General features: G+C 32.1%; 1 long non-coding RNA gene and 1 other non-coding gene across 2 annotated transcripts in view; both read right to left on the reverse strand.

Annotated features, from left to right (window-relative positions):
- Window positions 1-21100, reverse strand: part of LOC142318274 (uncharacterized) — a 703057-nt gene that overhangs the window by 646421 nt on the left and 35536 nt on the right. The window lies entirely within an intron of this gene.
- TRNAK-UUU (transfer RNA lysine (anticodon UUU)) lies at window positions 5900-5972 on the reverse strand. Its single transcript has one exon. It is a non-coding gene; the product is annotated as a tRNA-Lys (tRNA).

The following is a 21100-nucleotide window of genomic DNA, read 5'->3' on the forward strand; positions in this document are numbered from 1 at the left end:
CTCACATAACTCAAAAACGATTAGCCGTAGGATGTTGAAATTTTGGATTTATTTCTGTTGTAAAATCTAGTTGTGCACCTCACTTTTTGATTACAATCGACTGAACCAAAAGTATCCAAAAAAGCCCAAAATCCAAATTTGTTTGGATTTTGGACTTTTTCTTAACTACAGTAATAAGCTTTCATTGAAATCTTTTCAACGATATGTCATAAGTGGTACTTATTTTCATTGGTTCCAGAGTTATAACCAAATGAAATTTTAATTAATGAAATATCTAGACCTTAGAAGGGGAAGGTTCGAATCAGTTTTTATCTCCTTTTATTATAACTTCTTTTTTTTTTAAATTTAAATATATGATTAATTAATAATTATTAACTGATTGCAAAAAAAAAAAATAATAATAAAAAAAGAAGAATAAATATCAGAAGTTATTAATGAAATAAAACTTTTTGTACTTTTCATTTAAAAAAAAAAATGTATATGTAATTTAATAGGTGTACAAGGAAGTCATATGGTACCCACATCAATTTTTTTGGTTAAGTGAAGTGTATAAAAATACTTGTATTCTGTGATGAAATGAAGTCAAGTACAAAACAAGTGATTCGTGGATTCAGAACCAAAAAACTTTGTTCATCATTTCAGATCCGAATAAAATCATACTTTTTGTTTTACATTCTATTTCTTACACTAAATAAAGGTATTTCAGAATTTTTTTTTTGCTGTTTCAGATTTTTTAAACTGTAAGACAAAGTTTTTATGTTGGGATTCACTAACTTAGGTTCTCTTAATGGTGACAGCTCAATCTTTATGGTAACAGTAAAAGTTAAATTAGAATAGAGATCGGATTATATTCTAGTTTTCAATAAATCTAAATCACTTTTTATTTCATTTTGTTTTTACCTGGAGCAATAATATCAGAATTTCAACTCAATCAATAGTCGTTCAAAATAAGAAAAAATTAAAATAAAACGGTTAAAACTGTAGCAACAGAATACTTGGCGAAAGACAGTAAAATTCTATATTTTTTGTACTGCACGGTCTAAATATAATTCCTTTTAACAATTACTAATTAATCGTGGAAAAATTAATTAAAATAAAAAATTATTTCTATGAAATAAATGTATATCGCGTTGTTTATATTTAAGGATTTAAGCAAACTCGAAATCCAACACGAAAGAATATGGCGCGAAGACAAAAAAGCACGGTAGTCAGAAGAATACTGGAAAAATTACACGGTGAGATTTTAAAGCGTTTTATTAATTTGTTTTTTAAGTGATATGAGATAAAATGATTTAAGGCGGAAAAAAAATAGAATTATATTATAATTGCCTTTCCTGAGTTCTCACCCTGTAATCGGGTGTTGCTTTAGTTTTTGAAGGAAACCTATTCGTTGCAGCAGATCAAACACAATCATAATAATCATAATGACAACTAGTCCGAAATTGTTACTGTTTTCATCTTGCCTAAAAATGCCTCGATGTCTTGAAAGACTAAGCAGGCGAGTGACCGCTGTGACTGGAGCTAGTTGTGAAGCTACGTTATTTGTTTCAAAGTACGATACCACTTTATCCCTTCTTCTAGCTTCAGTTCCTCCGGTGCAGTTAAAATTCTTGCTAGGTAAATTCTGAAGATGCAGAAACCCGTGGAGACAATGCGTCTGGAAGGTTTGCTGGTAAATCGAACCGGAAATTACATTTCTATCTGGAATCTGAACAAAAAATGTAATAATGGCCGAAGTTCTAATAAAGTTTAATCGGGTCTCCTTTGCCAATATAATACGAAGTACAAAACAATTTTGATCATTAATTAGACTATTAGAGCCTGCATATTTTTTTTACAATGTATCAGAAATTAGTTAATTTTACTCTATGAAATTATAAAATCAAACGTTTTGAAAAATATCAATAAATAACAAAACTTTTTACAAAAGGCACAATACCTTAATAAAAATTAGAAATATTTTTTAAAAATATTTTATTGCAATTAACGTTTAAGTAAAAGAGTTTAAAATCGCGAATTACTGTTTTTAATAATACTGTTTTTACTGTTTTTTTCAATATATAAATTATTTATCTGCTAATTCTGAGATGAAGTTTAAAATCATTTCCACCCCGATAATATATACAAAAAAATAAAGAAACGATATTTCCAGTCGATAGAGTGAAACAGTGAAACGTTCGAAAAACCTCTGCTTATAGGGATGGAACTTTATTACCCCTTAGTTCTTTCATAGGATATGAAATCTGTTAAGCGTTATGTAGGTTTGTAAATTGTACAATGCTCAGGATGTTAATAATTGTCTATAAAAACATAAATTATAAAATTTTCTTTTTAATTTATTAAATTTTACGTGTTATATATTAGGGTGTGAAATTCAATGATTAGTGTGCTATTTGTTTACAAAAGGTTCTGAGTTTAATAAACTTAAAAGTATTTAATTTATAGTAGGCAAACACATATTTAAAATGCACTCCCATCAAAAAAAGTTATATAAAACAAGTTTGCTAATAATAAACTGTAATCTATGAATTTTGCTTCGTGTAAAGCTGTTGAATAGCTTACACTGGTTGCACATCAACAATGAACCCCATACAAGATATGTTTAGACGGCTGTTAACGTAAATTTACGCTGTAGTAAATCCTTATATAAAAAAATCAACGCCGTCTTTAAAAATTACACGTTTACCATCCACTTAGACAAAACATAACTTTTACTTCGTATATCTTTTATTAATTGCACATGTACTTAATAATCGAACTCATATTTCAATAAGTAACGCACACGGTAAAGATTGTACTCATCGAAGAATTTAGAAAAGAATAAATACTAGAACGGCACTAGCCAAATGCGGAGTGTCTGAAGCAATGTTGGCAGTGCTAATAATAAAGCGGAAAGGATAGTGTACCGCTACAGGACATAATAGATAATAAAACTCCAGGCGCCAGACCAGCAATCTACCTTCAACCTTCGTCACTGAGCTTTCTAAACTTTGATGAGTATATTTTGATAGAATCTAGGACTCCGATCACTGAGAGTTACAGTAAGTTAAATTTTGTAACCGCAGTTAGTTGATGGAAAGTAGTTCATTTTGCTTGCCTCTAGTGCGTGTTGGTGATGGGGAACGGTAGAACGGAGTGTATATAGGATGTGAAGAGGAATGAACCGTTATGCTATAGGTTATGTTTCTGCTACCTGTAGAAACATTTTCACGTCTACAATTAAGGAGCGCATGTGTGTGTTTCGTCCCATTCTGGCGCTACAACAATATACCTTTGTCTAAAATACCACTTCAACCTAGTTGAAAATTATGTTTACGAAACTCCGACTTATTGAACATCATGACTGCGTAAGTCTCTCGTAAGTCCTTAATTTCATCAAAACCCAACAATAATGTCTATCATTAAACTATGTCTTCACTCTGCAGTCTATTAGGTACTCTTAATCAATAAAATTTTATTCCATTTTTAATTTACCCAATGTGAGTGCAGAGGGTCTGCTTCTTAAAATTGTTTAAATAATACATACAATAATATAATAATACATAATACATACAATAGCAGAATATACTGATATATACATTTTTCGATAATCCTGCAATCAACAAACGCCCTTCTCTTTATCTTTTCTTTTCAATACCTGCTTACGAAAACTGTAATAAGTAATTTCTTATGTTCAAACTCCACGCAAATTAATGGTATTTTTATACTCCTTAATTTCTATACATTTCTGAAAACTCTAAATTAGAAATAAATTATTTTACTCCTCAGCGTCTGTACTATACCTTATAACACCTGGTTCAAATAAAATTAATAAATCGTTAGGGTAGGATAGTAAAACGCTAAAAAAGCCTATAGAAATATTTGTTCTATAATTTTTAGAAATGTGTATTACATATAAAATATCACTGATGTCATCTTGATAACCCTTCAGTTAGAGAAAATAATTTAAAAAATTTCAATTCGTTCACTTGAAACAGTGAAAGTTTAGAGGTATTTTAAAAATAATATTTTTATTTGGTTGGGATTGCTTTCAATGTAATCGCACTTTTTTAATTATTATACACTAAAAAACCACGGATAAATAAACAATCTTAGGTCATTCTTAACATTCATTTCTTAAGTCCAGTCCCCTTCCAAAAATAACACTTCTACATCTTGCCCTGGTCAGATTTTTTACAAAAATGTAATTTAAATATTCCCCTAACTGGTAGCTATCACAATAAATTTAACAATTTTAGGTTAAACAATTCCTGAGACATAAAACCAAATAGAGGCAAACACATGCGGACACATAAACATTGTAAATTTAGAATTTTTGGGTTACATGGACCTCAAAACGTCTGGAGAAGGTAATTTTTCCGATAGGAGTGTTTTGTTCCTGTTATGTACTATAACAACGGAGGGAAGGAAAATTAATCTATGGCATCAATATAGAAATGTAATAAAAATACCTAGACTAACGATTGTTTGGTGGGGAATATTTAAATTGAACACCGTAGGATAAAATTACCATAATAAAAGTTCTGTAACGCCTCATTAACGCAATCGTACCATATGATATTTTTACAAACACAAATACACAATACTTGGTGAAATATGTATCGGCTCTGAATACATTAACGATATTTTTTTATGAGATAAATTTTTACAAGTCGCCAATTGTACACGACTACCTTTGATACAACTTTCCATGTTCCATCATAATAGTATTTCGTAATGAATTTGTGTAATATAATGCCGTTAATCAACATGTATTTTGATACACCTACAAACAAGAAGTAAATCAATACCGACGAGTCCTTGCAAAGGACCGTTTCTATGAGCCCCTGGAAACATTCTCCCCATTATATAGACTTCCTAAATATGTGTCAGAGTAATATATTGCTTCCAAACTGTAACAATAAATTAGTTCTTAAGCTATAATATCTTTAAAAAATGAGAAAGATCAAAGAATTAATTTCATAGTTTAAAGAGGTAAATTTGGACAACATTAATTTTTTGTACATCACCTATTTTTTAAAAGTATATAAACATAGTTTAATAGAATAAATTTATTTAACACAAAAAAATAATAATTTTTTTATCCTTATTAACTCGTACAAAAAAATGTGATGTATATTGAATAAAAAATCATTGTATAAAAAGAATTTAAAATTATTGTGTAAAAATTCAGTTATGAATTTCCAGCAATAATCTCCAGATTTGACTCTCTCCTTGAAATGATTACTACTAAGCTAGACGGAAGCGATTCAAGTTTGACAGTCATACCCGACTTCAGCGGCGGTCTGATGCGTTCGTTAGGTAGCAAAAAAAATGTAATAACTCAAAATAACTCCCACTGCCGGAAAAAAAAAATCAACAAAACAAGCGAATTTTCTGTAGATTTATTTAACTGAAAACGTAAGTATTTGTTTTGATATGTAGAAAATATTACATATATATATATAAATTTTATATAAATAAATAATTTTTATATAAATTTTGTGGCAATTGCTTCGGCATGAAGAGTGTGGAGTAAATTCTAATTAACACAAGTTTTAAACAATAAAGTTTCATACAATCAAAAAGACTACAGAACAAAAGATAACATAAGAGTGTGTGTGTGTGTGTGTGTGTGTGTGTATATATATATATATATATATATATATATACAAAAATACACATACAAAAATAACATAAAAAAACAACAAAATTAAAAAAAATTACTTTTTAATGACAACAGATAACACCACATAAATCAGTTATATGATATATGAATTAAAAAACCCAAAGAAAATCATTAACGAGGTAAAACATTATACAGTATTAAATAACTAAAACAAACAATTTTTGAGTAAAATCAATAATATTTATATGGTAGTAAAAAATATTAATAAGAAATTTAAATGGAAAAAAAATACGCCCGAACAGGGACTTGAACCCTGGACCCTTAGGTTAAAAGCCTAATGCTCTACCGACTGAGCTATCCGGGCCTCTGAATCAAAGCGATTAATTTTAAAAACCTAACATCAACCAATATATTTCTTAACTACATAATTTTTAATTTAAGTGTGAACGTAGTTTTACATGAACGCATCTTACTTGTAAAATATTTAACTAAATTTTAATAACTTAACCTTGAATATTATTAGTTTGCTGAAAGTTACTGCCGTAATTTTTTTTATTATGTGTTGTCATATGTAATGCATAATAAATAAATAATATCTTAATAAGTAAATAATAACGCTGAAATTTCTTTTAGCAAAATGTACTGCACGTTTCAATTAATCTCAAATATTTTTTAATGATCGTAATGATGACACAATGATACAATCATTTTTGACAGGATTACAACATTTTTTATAAACAATGAAAATTTGTAAAGTATTTGATAGTAGCACAACCATTAATGAATTAAATTAATGAACTGTAAGTCTCTATTACTATCTGAGATGGATTTGAACTGAATGATTTGAGTCAATGGAATGAATAATATTATAAAAATAATAGCATTACATTTATGTTAAATAAAATAATATTAAATAAATTAAAAAAAAAAAATCTGTTTAACAATAATGGGCTTCCCGCGGGGACTGTGTCTGAGGCTAGAGTGGTGAGATATGCGAGCACCTCATGGGAGGCTAGACCGATCATCATCAACTGGTAACAAACGGGGTACCCCTGAGGCGCTGTTTTGGGAGGAGCAATGAGGTGCTCTTATAATATCTCTGCAAACAATCGTCGATTTTCAAAATTCAAAAGGGGTATTTGCTAAAAACTTGAAGGCTAACTTTTGTGTGCATCACATCAGGTACACTCTCGATCTAACATAACACGGTTATTCAGAAATGTGTGTGTGTATATATATATATATATATATATATAAAATTTATTTGTTATCGCATACTTTTTTCCTTTTACGAGATCCAACCATCTGATTACTTTCAAATTTGCAGGATACGTTCATGTTATCCCAGGGAAGGCTTAAGCTACAGAGAGATTTTAACCATAGCCCTCTTAGAAATGAAGTTGTGAAATAAGGATATTTATTGAAGAAAAAAAATTAATCCTTTTGCTTCATTATTATACCTCTCACCATGACAATAGAGATAAGTCATGAATGTTTCGTCGTCAAAGGAGTGTTACTTTGTACTCGCCAGTACTGCGATGACGTAGATACAGTGAAGTGCGCCCTTTTTTGTGTGCCACAGAGGGAGGCAGGAGATACCGCGTAGCGATTGAACTCTCCGGGGGGGGGGGGAGTCATGCGGTTGATGTTCTCTCCCGGTGAGGGATGGACTGTGTGTGCCTGGTATTTTATAAGGGTGCTACAGCAGAAACTAATAGAAGAGAACCGTGAGGAGGACAAGGAGAGGTCGGTTGAGGACGGCGATGGACGCTAGCCTTCGTGGGCTGGTGGCGGGGGTGCCTCGGCATTGTCGTCACCAACGGCCTGTTGTCTGAGTCCGGCATAGCTATAGTGTACATATTCTGAGCTGTATTAATTATTATTAATTCTGAGTTGTATGTATTGTTAATTATAAATATTGAGTGTAATTAGTGTCTGAATGTGTTATGTAAATATTGATGTGAATGAGAAATGGACCTGTGACGCGGGTGGAGCTAATGTTATGCCTTTACGTCAATTCCAGCACCACCCTGCATGAGGGAGTGGGTTTTTAGTGGGTCCCACCGCATAGGCGGTGAACCCCATACAACCAGTATATACGGGCTGCTGGGCGTTTGGTTTAGTCAAATTTTCCCACTTCCTACGGAAGAAAAAAAATGTGTGTTACTTTAGTTATCATCTTCTATAATCTAATTTCTTTTTCAGGTTTTTATAAAACCTGAATACTTTAATTCTTATTTAACAGTATTATTCTCACAATCTTGATCCAGATCAAGGTTCCAGATTGAGGTCCAGACGGCTAGTTATGGTATTATTTTATGTTCAAATGTAACCATTTAAAAAAGTACCTCAAAAAAATTAAATTGTAACACACAACGAAAAATGATGATGAAAAGAAATTAAAACAGTTTTGTAAACAATTAATGGTGAATTTAATAGATTACAATAATTTTTTTTAATTTTCTCTGTCATGAAAGTTCTCTGATAGTTGCATTTCAGGTTCGTCTGTCTTACTCTCAAGCACGAACAGCCCACAAAGGGCCCAACCAAAATATGCAATTAAAATGTGGCTACCTCCAAATCAAAAAAAAAAATACTTCTCATTGTATCGCAAAATTTTCATTCGATTATAATAAAAATCAAAACCAAAATGTAGGAGGTTTATGCATGTTTCTTTTAATAACCTCCATCCTGACCCCATAGGGGAAGACACTCTTCATATGACGGTTTCGGTCGCCACGCCACTCCCTCCGTACCTTGCCCTGATGGGCTTTATCGGAGGTCATCTTCAAAACTTCGATAAAAGGCATCTCTCAGCCTTGTTCTTGCCTCAGTCAGGATGCTAACGATGCGAATGCAAAATGTGACAGTCCCATCGTTTTACTGCTACCTCCTGAAAACATGGTGATATCATGATCGGAGGTAGCTGGTAGTTACGGTATTCCAATCAAACTAATTTCAGCTTCGGTACTTACGAGAAATTTTCTGAATACACCACGTAAATAGAGAAAAAATAACTTCATACACATTTATACCAAAATCTTTTTTTTTGGAAACATTATACGTTGTCAAAACAGATAATAAACAGATTAAAATTGTCTTATGACCCCATTTTTGCAGTCTACTACTTCCTTCCGTGATATAAACGTTTTCTAGACAAATTTTTTAAGTCCAGTGTGTTTTTACTACAGAAACGACAATCTTAAAAATCTCCTAGAAAATAAAACTGGTTGTTTTCAGAAAAGTGGTCAATTTTTACAACAAGAAAAAAAGATTTGTAAAACTAACAATAACAAATCAAAGAGAATTTCATAAAAGACCTCATCAATCACTTAAAAAAATAAAATTTGTGATAGCGGTTACAAACATTTAACATTTTTAGAACACTTAATAATTTGTTAACTTCTTTTTCCCCAACAGTGATACTTCGGGTAAAATCAATCATAAACTTTCTAAAACTCATTTTTAATTCACGTAAAATAAAATTAAGATCACAAAAATTGAAGGAATCGACATATCCTAAGGAGTAGTAACTCAGTCCTGTTTTTTTTCGACCGTATTGTTGATATTATCTTAGGGTTTGCAGTGGTGTGTAAAGATGACTCCAGGTAACTTTAAAATCTCATACTGCATGTACATAAAACGTAAAATACACTAAGGCAACCATCAGCAAAAGGTGTTTTTTTTCAGTGCGTCAGTATAAACGTTTATCTACTATTTTAGCAAATACCGACACAAGAGAACCGCCAACTTACCATATAATATCATAAACCGGATACAAAATATTTTAACACAACCTACGTATAAAACTCAGAATGTTATCAAGTACTGTTTAACTCTTTAGTTATCAAATTAAACAATGTTTCGAGCAGTGCTATATACTCGATATCAAAACAATTAGTGGAAAAATGGCAAAGCAAAAGTGTAGAAATGGCAAATTAATTGCGTGCAAGCAGATGCAGACTGTCAGATATTAAATAAACCTTATTGCATAAATCAAAATAATTTAAATATATAATTCTGTGTCGGACTTATCAAGGCAGTAACGAATTGTAATATCTCCCGCTCCGCTTCCTATCGCCCCTTCGCTCATGAAGCATCAACGAAACAATTAGTAAGCTCTATACTACTGTAGCAGCGTTTTGCATCTATTAGCAATGCTGGCAACGTTCCCGTATGTACTCCGTGCAGCATGCCTCGTCGCATCCTGCGGGAATTATTTTTCCAATGATTTGTAACGCTGGCTGGCATTCCACCAGATTAAATTATTAAAATGAATTCCAGTTTAGGAGTAGGATGTGCTCCTTCCTTCCTTTTCCGTTTCTTCTCATATTTCCATAATTTCAAAAGAAATAAGCTTTACATAAAAAAGGAAATAGGTCTTTAATTTATACCATTTCACTGCACAATACATCTGCAGTATATCTGATAAATTGGTCTTATTGAATTCCCATGCACACTGCACCGCTATATTTTTACTCTTTGGTTTTCCTCCTTTCTTTGCTTTGCTTAACCTCTTTCACCTCATTCAGTCTCTAGTTATCAATGTAGGGGCAATATATATACATATATAACTTATCCATCTTAAAAACTATGTCCACTGAACAGGCCTTATAATCAAAATCGTTTGTAACATTTCAAATCAACCCTACATCTTATTAAACAAACAAGCTCGTCATGCTTGTTTAAAGATAGACCGACTGGAAAACAAATACTTTTTTTGTTCGAGATCTCCTTTTACGTAGACAAAGATGTCAGGGGTTTCTGCACAGACTGGATGGTCGGTCGTACAGTATTTATAAGTATTTTTTGGGTTTCAGGTATAGCAGAAGAAATTGTTTATTATCGGGTTTTTACTGTGAGGCCATTTATTTCATAAATAATAGGGGCAGCCCCCAATCCCGAAGATTCGATAAGAAAAAAAAATTACCAAAAAAAACTTTCAAGACATTTCGAAAAAATGTGTACAGCTCTTCCATTCTGAGATTTCCTAAAAGATGCATAGAAATTTCTGGATTTCCGTCTCCAAGAGTGATCGTAACCCGAATTCGTAAATTTTTCTTTGTTTTTTGACTAATGGAGTAAAATGAGGCGTATAAAAAAAAATGCATTTTCAAGTGTTATTTGAGCTTCCATTTCCTCTGACAGGATCGGATCTCCATATTTTTATATTTTCATTTCTTTTACTCAGAAAATTTCATAATTTTTGTGCTCTGAAGCCTCCTTTTACCAATATAAAACCTTCCTGAATTGATTATTTCTATACGTTTGTTAATCACCAAAGATAGGCACGATATGACGTTATCATTCTTTTTCCGTCAGTTCGCCCATTAAATGCAAAAAAAATTTCGAGCGGCTGAGTCTCGGCTCCAAGAAACCAGAAATAATTTGTTCGACGTTTCATGTTATCTTCTACAGAAAAACTACGAGTCAACGGGCTCGTAATCTGAATTAGAAAAATGTTGCGACTGTAGACGGATAGAAAACTCTATAATTATTTATATTGTATTATTTCCTCTAAATAATACAATATAATATATATATATAAACTTTTTTTTCTATTAATGGGTCGAAAAGAGTGCTATTGTAATTTTTCACTTATCTTCGGGAACTACCTTATGGGTAAGTCATACGAGTGTTAAAATTTTTTGTTGAGGTTTGCGTGATGGGAAACAAACAGGTTCCTTCTACACTCCAAAACCTCCTTACGCGTAAGATATGTGTGACTGAACGTTAGGCAATCAGTTTTAGACGTGTTCACAGAAAATTGGCCCTTAAAGAATGGATGGATGTGTGTGTGTGTGTGGGTACATATCTATATAAATGTTAAGTTTGTTTGTGTACGCTTCAAAAACTCAAAATGTTCTGCACCGATTGAGCTCAAATTTTGCCACGATATATAACCCGCATCAAAGATTGTTTTCATCTATTTTTAATAAATCTATCTATCTATTTTTAATTTGTACATTTTTAATTTGAAAATGTAAACAAAAGAAAACCAATCAGATCAATGCAAGATGGCCGCTGTCAAACACAACGATCAAATTTCTTTGAATTATATTTAACAGCTAAAACATTTGTATTTTATTTTAAAAAAAACACAATGACCAAAAAATCCTTTGTTAGGTTAAATATTCACTTTTGTCTGAATCTACAGAAGGCATTTACAACGAAGCATTGATAAATATTGAAGACAAGTGCTTAGCCAATGCAAATAAAGTTCTGAGTCAATTGGGAATGCCAGCACCCACCCGAGCTGCGATTACTTCATTTGATGTGGATTTACGCCGTGAACATAGTTACAACATTGGTGATCTTCAGTCATATGTCCAATCAAACATTCCCAAATTAACGCGTGAACAGAAAGGCATTTATGATCGCATAATGCAAATGATAAATGACGGAGTTGGGGGGACCTTCTTCTTGGATGCGCCAGGAGGAACTGGGAAAACATTACTCATTAGATTGATTCTAGCAACGGTTCGATCAAAAAATGACATAGCCTTAGCTCTTGCTTCGTCTGGAATAGCTGCGACATTGTTACCAGGTGGAAGGACTGCGCATTCAGCTCTGAAGTTGCCATTAAACATGCAAATCATCGAGACTCCCACCTGCAATATTTCCAAAGCATCCTGTATGGGAAAAGTATTACAAAAATGTAAACTCATTGTTTGGGATGAATGCACGATGGCACATAAAAAATCGCTTAAAGCTCTTGATCGATCGTTACGAGATTTGCGTGGAAACGTTCAACCATTCGGGAATGCTTTGATATTGCTCGCAGGAGATTTTAGGCAAACATTGCCTGTAATTTCTCGATCGACACCAACAGACGAAATAAATGCTTGCCTGAAATATTCAACACTGTGGCAACACGTACGTTGCAGTTGACTACGAATGTGCGAGTCCAGTTGCAGAATGATCTATCAGCTGAGGCATTCTCACGACAGTTACTGGACATTGGAAACGGACAGCTGTCAGTCGATGAGACGTCTAGACGAATATCATTTCCTGATAATTTTTGTAATTTAGTAACATCGAAAGAAGAACTGATCGAAAAAGTATTTCCTGATATTCAAATTAATCATAGAAATCACGACTGGCTCAGTGAACGAGCCGCAAAAAATAAAGATGTCTATCAACTTAATAATGTTATTCAATCCAGCATTCAAAGTGAAGAAATTACATATATCATTCGATAGACACCGTTGTGGAAGCAGATGAAGTAGTTAATTATCCAACGGAATTTTTAAAGTCACTTGATCTGCCAGGGATGCCACCACACATATTAAAATTGAAAATAGGTGTGCCAATTATCCTGTTGCGGAATATTAATCAGCCAAAACTCTGCAACGGCACGCGACTTGCAGTTAAGAAATTTATGAATAACGTAGTGGAAGCAACGATTTTAACGGAGCCTTTCAAAGGTGAAGATGTCCTCATTCCTCGAATACCCATGATCCCGACCGATACACCATTTCAATTTAAAAGAATGCAATTCCCAATTCGATTGGCATTTGCAATCACAATCAATAAAGCTCAAGGTCAATCTTTAGAATTGTGTGGTTTAGATTTAGATGCGGATTGCTTCTCACATGGACAACTGTATGTGCGTGTTCCCGAGTCGGCAAACCAGATACCCTTTATATCTATGCAGACAGTGAAAAACAATAAAATATTGTATATCCACAAGTATTGCAAAATTAAAATTCTATGAAACGTATGCTTTGTTTTGTTTCTCATTTCTCATCCATGCAACCACAATGTGCCACAGCGAAGCGTGGCGGGTACAGCTAGTATTTATATATAAATGTACTACACTGTAAAAAAATATTATTTATTATGCATGATTCTTTGTGAAAACTGGTGTTTAGTTAAGACAATACAGCACATTTCTTATTCTTACAACGTCATGTAGTCCTCCCTAGCACGAGATGTAGGACGGTGTTTGAAGTTATTTAAAGAGAGTATTAATGACTGCAGACTCCGTAAAGCTATATTTTGAGAAGTTTAGTAAACATTTTAGTTTAATTAACCTATTTTCTTAAATAGAAAAGTAAGAATATCAAATTAATACATTTTGAAGAACTTTAATTACGAACAGAACCCTCATTAATTAAATGTCTTAATGTTACATTTTCTTTGATGTAAAGTTATTATTTTCGCGATAAAATATAGCTGTAAGATATTTTCTTCAATAGAATTGTGTCGAGTAAAATTCCTTAATTCTGTCAAGTTCTTACTTTATTCAAACAGATTTTCTAGGGTTACTTAGTTATGGGAAACGATGTTACCATTTTCTAACGTCCAAGTCATTTCAGTTCTCTTTTAATATATCAGTACTATCAGTACTATCTTGAAATAGTAAATTAATTTTGGGAACAAAGCGCAGTCTGAATAAAGATTCAGAAAGTTTCCATCTTTAGAAATGGGTCTATTCATTAAACAAACTCGTAAAACTGCCCTGGATAATCGTAGTTAGAAGATTAATAGAGTTCATTGGGGAAATCAGACTTTTCTATTTACTAACAGCACTTTGAATAATATATTTCTCCACGATTATATTCTCATTAAATTAAATGGAACATATGCATATTTAAAACATTTTCTAATACGTAAATGTGTTATATTAAATTTAATATAACAAAGCTTTTTTTTGCGCCTAAGGTTTTATATTTACTAATTTGTTTAATGTACACAGATTATAAAAGATAAACACGAAACTCCTCTCAAGTAATCGGAAAAAATAAAAATGTAATATAAATAACTAGATTCCCCGTCGCGCTGTATGATTACCTGCGTTTCTCGTCACGATCAGGGGATGTTTAGCCGGTCAGGCCAGACGGGATGGGCTCGCTTCGCTCGCCCATCCCGTCTGGCCTGAACCCCCCTGAGTTCATTATATTAATATTGTGAGAGTAATAATGATAAATAAAAATTAAAGTCTATTCAATTTAAAAACAACCAATGTATTGTAATTTCTTTAGAGCAATAGTTTGGTCAGTACAGAACCCACCAACTGGTTTTAGATTTCCTGTTGCGGCTTTGCTCGTGAAGTAAATAATCAGAATTATAAGCATAAATTACCATCACAATGTTACCAAATCTCATAAGATTGATTCAATAGGGGTAACATAAAACGGAAAAAAAAAATAATAACTTATGTTATTTTAGCCCTTAAAAGAGTAAAATTCAAGAAATCCGAAGGTTTTTAGATTTATCTGAAGATTATTTGCAAGCCCTAATCGAGTAAATATTTCGTTAAGGATAGTCGAAAATGGGGAAAACTTACAATCATTGTTTTTGTTTCCTATAAGTCGAAAAAATTACAACATTCTCTTATTCAGGATACGAGCCGTCATAGGACGTGACGGCTCGTCCCGTCCTATAGATAGGATTTCTATATAGAAGAAGACCTCAGCGAGAAAAATTTGTTGAAACCTTTTCTGTTGGACGTAACACGAAATGTAGGAAAAATCAAAAATCTGTGACTCTCTGGAAGAGTGACTCATCCGCGAAACAAACGTCTCTGCTTTTTTTAAAACAAGAACTGGTTAGTCTAGAGGTAGATTGAAAGCCCAATTTTTCAACTTTACTCCGTATTTATAGACCAACCTCTTCTATTTTGTTTTTGATAAACCTTTTGGTTTTTTTGATATTTGTAGATATCATTAAAGACTTAAACAGAGATAAAGCAAAAGAGATAAATTATGTAACATTAAATTTACTGCCTTGTTTGAAGACGTATTACTGCAAAGAATAAGCAATAGCGTTTATAATACCGGAGTAGTACTTGAGATCTAAGAAGAATTGTAATTGTTTCCGTATTAAACAAAGTAAGAACAGGTTCGAATGTGAACTGTCACATCATCAGTATGTGTGTCTCGTGTGTCTGAAATATATACAGAGATAAGTTTACTGGCGAAGTAATGTGTAATGAAGGCTCTACTGGTCCGGTTTCAAAAAGAGCATAAGTATGAGGGAGGGTGATCAGGCTCTCAGACTTATTCCAAAAAATACACTTAAGAAAAATATAGCCATTTACATGGTTTATAAAATTTTGAGAAGGCAACTGATAATAAAGAATAAAGACAGATATTTAAAATTTAAAAAAAATTCGGGGTGAAATATAGGAAAAGAAACGATTTACACAATAATCAAGTAACTATGATGGGAGTAGATTTAAAAGGCATACTAAATTCAAAATGTTTTCGCCTTTGTGTTTGTTGCTTTTCGAGAGTTCGAGAGTTACTATACAAGGAGAAAGAATACAAAAATTGATATTCGCTGATCACACTGTTCTTTGGGAAGAAACAAAAAATTAGTAGGAAGAAATTCTGAATAGTATGCAATCATTGTTAGGAGAAAAATTCTCTCTAAAAAAGAGAATGGCGAAAGGGAGATTTCATAAAAACATACACATAAGGTCTACAAGTATCAAATATGGATCTAAGCGTAAGAATTATATTTTTAACACATCTATGTAGCGTGAAGCTAATTATAGTAGTGAAGCATGTACAATACGAAAAGCAGAGAGAAAAATATTATTAATAGGTGAACTGATTGGAGAAATGATAACGTCATCACGTAACTATAACAAATTCAGGTGGTACCAAGCAGGCGCAACTTAGCTCAGAAAGTTTTTATTCAGGAAAAGATACGTCAAAGCTAAAAAATTATGAAATAATGAAAACAATTATAAAAATTAAAGAAACACGACTGCCAAAGAAAAAAAAATGAAACTAAAAATACCATAATAAATCCAACTAAAAAAAGAAAACAACGTATGGAAATAAAAGACTAAATATCGTTACACGCCGGTCTCCGTGGCGCGAGTGTAGCGTCTCGGCCTTTCATCCGGAGGTCCAGGGTTCGAATCCCGATCAGGCATGGCATTTTCACATAGGCTCCAAATCATTCCTCTCATCCTCTGAAGCATGCCTAACGGTAGACCCGGAGGTTAAACAAAAACAAAAAAAAAACATCGTTATATAGTATTTAATTAAATAAAATAATGGATAACCAATCAACTTTCAGACAGTTTTAATTTGTTTAAATATATTTTTCATGTTGAAGAAATAGCAGCATTTAAGTTTGTCTAATAATGAAGTTCTCACCAGGTCTTACATTGATAAGAAAATTTTGTCCTTCACCGAAAATATTTAAATGCAGTCGGGGAGGTTCTGAATAGTAATTGTCAATTATTAAAAAGTTCCGAAGAGTAATTATCCTATATTAAAGAGCCCCCCATTGCACCTCCCGAAACAGCGCCCCACGGACATCCCGTTCATTACCAGTTGATGGTGACGATTGGTCTAGCTTCGCACGCAGTCCCGATGGGAAGCCCGTAGTTATTAAACAAAAATCTTTTGTTTATTTAACATTATTTTATTTTATGTAAATTTAATTCTATTATTTTTGTAATATTCATTTGATTGATTTGAATCATTCAGTTCAAATCCATTTCACACAGTGATAAAGGCTCACAGTTCATTAATTCAATTCATTAAAGTTTGTGCTTCAACCGGAAAATCTACTCTACTATATATATATATATATAGCCTATGACGCTCCCAGAAACATAAGGATTCCATCGCGGGGTAATACATCTAAATCGATTCAGCCGTTGAACTGCTACAACGGAACAAAAATACACAAACATATTCACATACAACATACCCTAATAAAAACATTACATTCCTTTGTGGGCAGTCGTTTATTATTTGAGTCAAAAATAAAGTAATAGAAAAAAATCGTGGTTCAACCCTGTCAGAAGGAATGCAGCCTCAAAGTACAATTTTAATATGCATCAAGGGAAATTTGGGTTACGATCACGCACGGGCGCAGAAACCTCAGAAACGTTTATGTACGTTGCAGGAGACTTCAAAACGGAAGAACGGTAGAAATTCTTCCACAGTTAACTTTAGAGTTTTAGTTCTGGTAAATTTAATTTCTAGTCGAACCCTCGGGGAATGGGGACAGCCCTTTTACATAAAAAAACCCGAATGTGTGCATTTTGTTCTACAGCTTCTGAAAGTCTAGGAATATTTTAAAAATTCAGTCTACGACTGACCGTCAAGTTTGTGCAGAAATCCCTTATATCTTTGTCGAAGTAAAAGGAGGTCTCGAATAAAAAGATTTTCGTTTGTATTTATGTTGAAACTTTCGGTACCGTTCGTTAATAAATAAACGTTTTACGCAAATGGAAGGAAATATTTAACATTTGGGAACAAAGAAGAGAGATTTTAATTCTTCTCTCCTGAAATCCTTACATATCTTTTCTTTTTTACTTCCTGCACGAAGTAAAGGAAGTATTGTGATCGCGAAAAATTTCGGTTTTCAGATTTCAACGGAAATATCCATTTTGACTAGTTTCGGCGTGACGTCTGTACATATGTACGTACGTACGTATTTCGCATAACTCAAAAACGATTAGCCGTAGGATGTTGAAATTTTGGATTTAGGACTGTTGTAACATCTAGTTGTCACCATCTCTTTTGATTGCAATCGACTGAACCAAAAGTGAACAAAAATGAATTTTGGACTTTTTCTTAATTACAGTAATAAGCCCTCATTAAGAGCTTTTCAACGATATATCATAAGTGGTACTTATTTTTATTAATATAAATATATTAAAATATTTAATATATTTATATTATATTTAATATTTAAATTTAATTTAATTTAAATATATTGATTTATTAATAATTATTAAGCCGTGATTGTAAAAAAATGTACAATAAATAATTCAATAACAATAAAAAAAAAGTATGAAAAAAATCAGAAATTATTAGTGAAATAAAATTTTATGTACTTTTATAAGGCGTACAAGGAAGTCATTTGGTGTCCACACTAGAGTTTTTGTTGTAACATCAAAGCATAATGATGTAACTAAAATAACTCAACCTGTTTATGTATCATTTTACAGAAAGTAATCTATCAATGGATACAACTGTCCGGTAAAGGGATTCAGGATTAATTTCTTTTTGCAGATGTAAGCAAAAGAAAAATCCCGTTAAGGACACAGAGGTCTTTACCGCGACGTCCTTCAGCTTATAAAGAGAGATTTTACGTGTATATAAAAGTACGAAGGATTAATGAACCATGCGTTACCTTTTTTACTGTAAAGATATACTTGAGTAGACTGAGTAAATAGATGTGTCATCGTTAATTTTTATAAATGGTATTTGTACAAATATGCGGACCGTGTGAAAATTTCACAATTTATATTTTATAGAAATAAAAGCAAATTAGATAATATGAAAAACACAGATGTACAATGGTTGAAGTATATATTTGTAAAATGATTGAAATATATATATGTACAGCGATTGAAATATTACAGTAACAAACTGTACAGAATATTAGAAAATATGAAAAATATAGCTGCTACAAAACATTAGTACATAATTACTGATTCTGGTTGTACTACAGTGACCGGACGTAGCGCGTCATTGGGGATTGAACGCATCAATGGGTCAATGAAATAAATTTGTACTTTAACTAACTTTTTTGCATGTTCAACACTTTTTCACTTCCTTTTCGTCTTAAATCTGTTTGATGCACACCGTGGGGTTAATTCCCTTTCCACCTATAATACATTTACGGGGAATTGTGTTGATGAGGTCATATAAATGATGCAAAACCGTCTTCTTTCCGTAAAGTATTATCTATAGGGAGATAGTATAGATATTTTTGGAAAATGATGGTGTACCGGACTGGCATGAATTGCTGAGCTCTTAAGACTCGAGCCTCCAGACCAAGCTTCTGAGAGAAGTTTCATGCAGTGCTTAACAAAATGATAAAATTAATTAATTTTGCTTCTAAATAAACAACACCTTGAATTTTTTGATTAAAAGGCTCTAAAATTCCAGATAAAAATAGATTTTTGTTTGAAATGTCGATAAGTGATGTTTTGTTTCTTAAGTAATTCTGCAGAACTCCATTCAATATTACCTTCGCTTTACGCATAACATTCCTGCAAAAATTATAGCCGGTCTTATGTTTCTTAACCAAATTTTCTCTTTAAATAAGTTACTGTTATTACTGAACGAATTTAACGTATAACTTTATTTTATTTAAGTTAATTTCGTACGTCGGTCAGAGATTGCATTACCAGTAAGATAGAATGGATATAATTGCCGAACATTATTACATGTTCCGCAACGCTGAAGCAACTACCGATACGTTTAAACCAGCCAAGTTATATTTTTGACTACATACTACAAATTTCACACCCCCGAACAGACAGTCTATACAAAGCTCCACCGACAATTCAAAATACTCAGAATCGAATAAGCCTTCACAATTTAAAACTGAGAAGAGAAGGGTGCAACCAGTTCGGCCTTCTTCTCGTCACCCCATTGGGAAATGAAAATAAATAACAGTCTAAATTTACTTTCTAAAAAATGATGTTTGAATCGACCCCAACCAATCTACACATTCATTTCTGATCTATTTGCTCAAAATTACGTAAATTTCAAAATTATTTTGCAACAAAATTACCTATTTTACAGCAGTTTTCTGAAATATAACTCCACTAATGAAGAGAAGATTTAATGTCATAATGATCGGTTTTAATCGATATATTTAATTACTAATAACAACGTATCAAACAGAAAACGTCATACGTAAAAAACTTGCCCTTTAAAGTACTTTCAAATCAGGTAATCTTTTTAAACAATATACTTTAACATCAGTTCGATTAAAATAGAATGACTTAATCTGTAACAGACATTTGTTTTTGGAAAAGATAAGGCCAACTACAGATCACTTTAGCTATCGTCCTAAAAACCAAGGTATTTATAATTTGCGTTAAATCACATACAAGAATCTGCGCGGGGTCGTGTAATTTACAGTATTTATTTTATTTGGTTTCATAATAATAGCATAATTAGTGATCATTGTCTACCCTATAGAATTATGTAATACTGAATAACTAAAAGCAAATCTAACGTTTAACCAACTTTTACTTTAAATTTACTATTTAAATGTTAATTCTTAATCAGAACTGTTGGAAAAATGCACATAATAATAAAATGTATTGAAATTATACGTTATTAGGTATCGTACCTTCATAAATAAAGATTTAATATGATATTTAGCACAATTAATTGATAAGTCCCTAAACCAAGTTTGCTTGACGATCAAAAACCTTGGAAAATATAAAAAAATTAAATATATACACAAGTATATATCAATATATCAATTTTATTTATTTCTACTACTTTTTTTTTTAAAAAAATCATGAAAACTAAATTAATTTTAAGTTTACAAGATTTTTCGTAGAAAGCGTTTTTTTTTTTTTTTTTTTTTTTTTTTATTATATATTTTAAGACCAAAATGGATCACTTAAGTTCATTTTTTTGGCAAGTTCATCTTTTCTTGCTGATTTGTTGTTTTTCAGCTTTTCTTTTTTGCCAGTAATTTCTAAGGGTTTCAGATCTTGCTCTTTCTTGTTCAGAGTACACCCGGCTTATTGTTTTCTTGGGT

Source organism: Lycorma delicatula, chromosome 1 (genome assembly GCF_047948215.1).
Source record: "Lycorma delicatula isolate Av1 chromosome 1, ASM4794821v1, whole genome shotgun sequence".
NCBI lineage: Eukaryota > Metazoa > Arthropoda > Insecta > Hemiptera > Fulgoridae > Lycorma > Lycorma delicatula.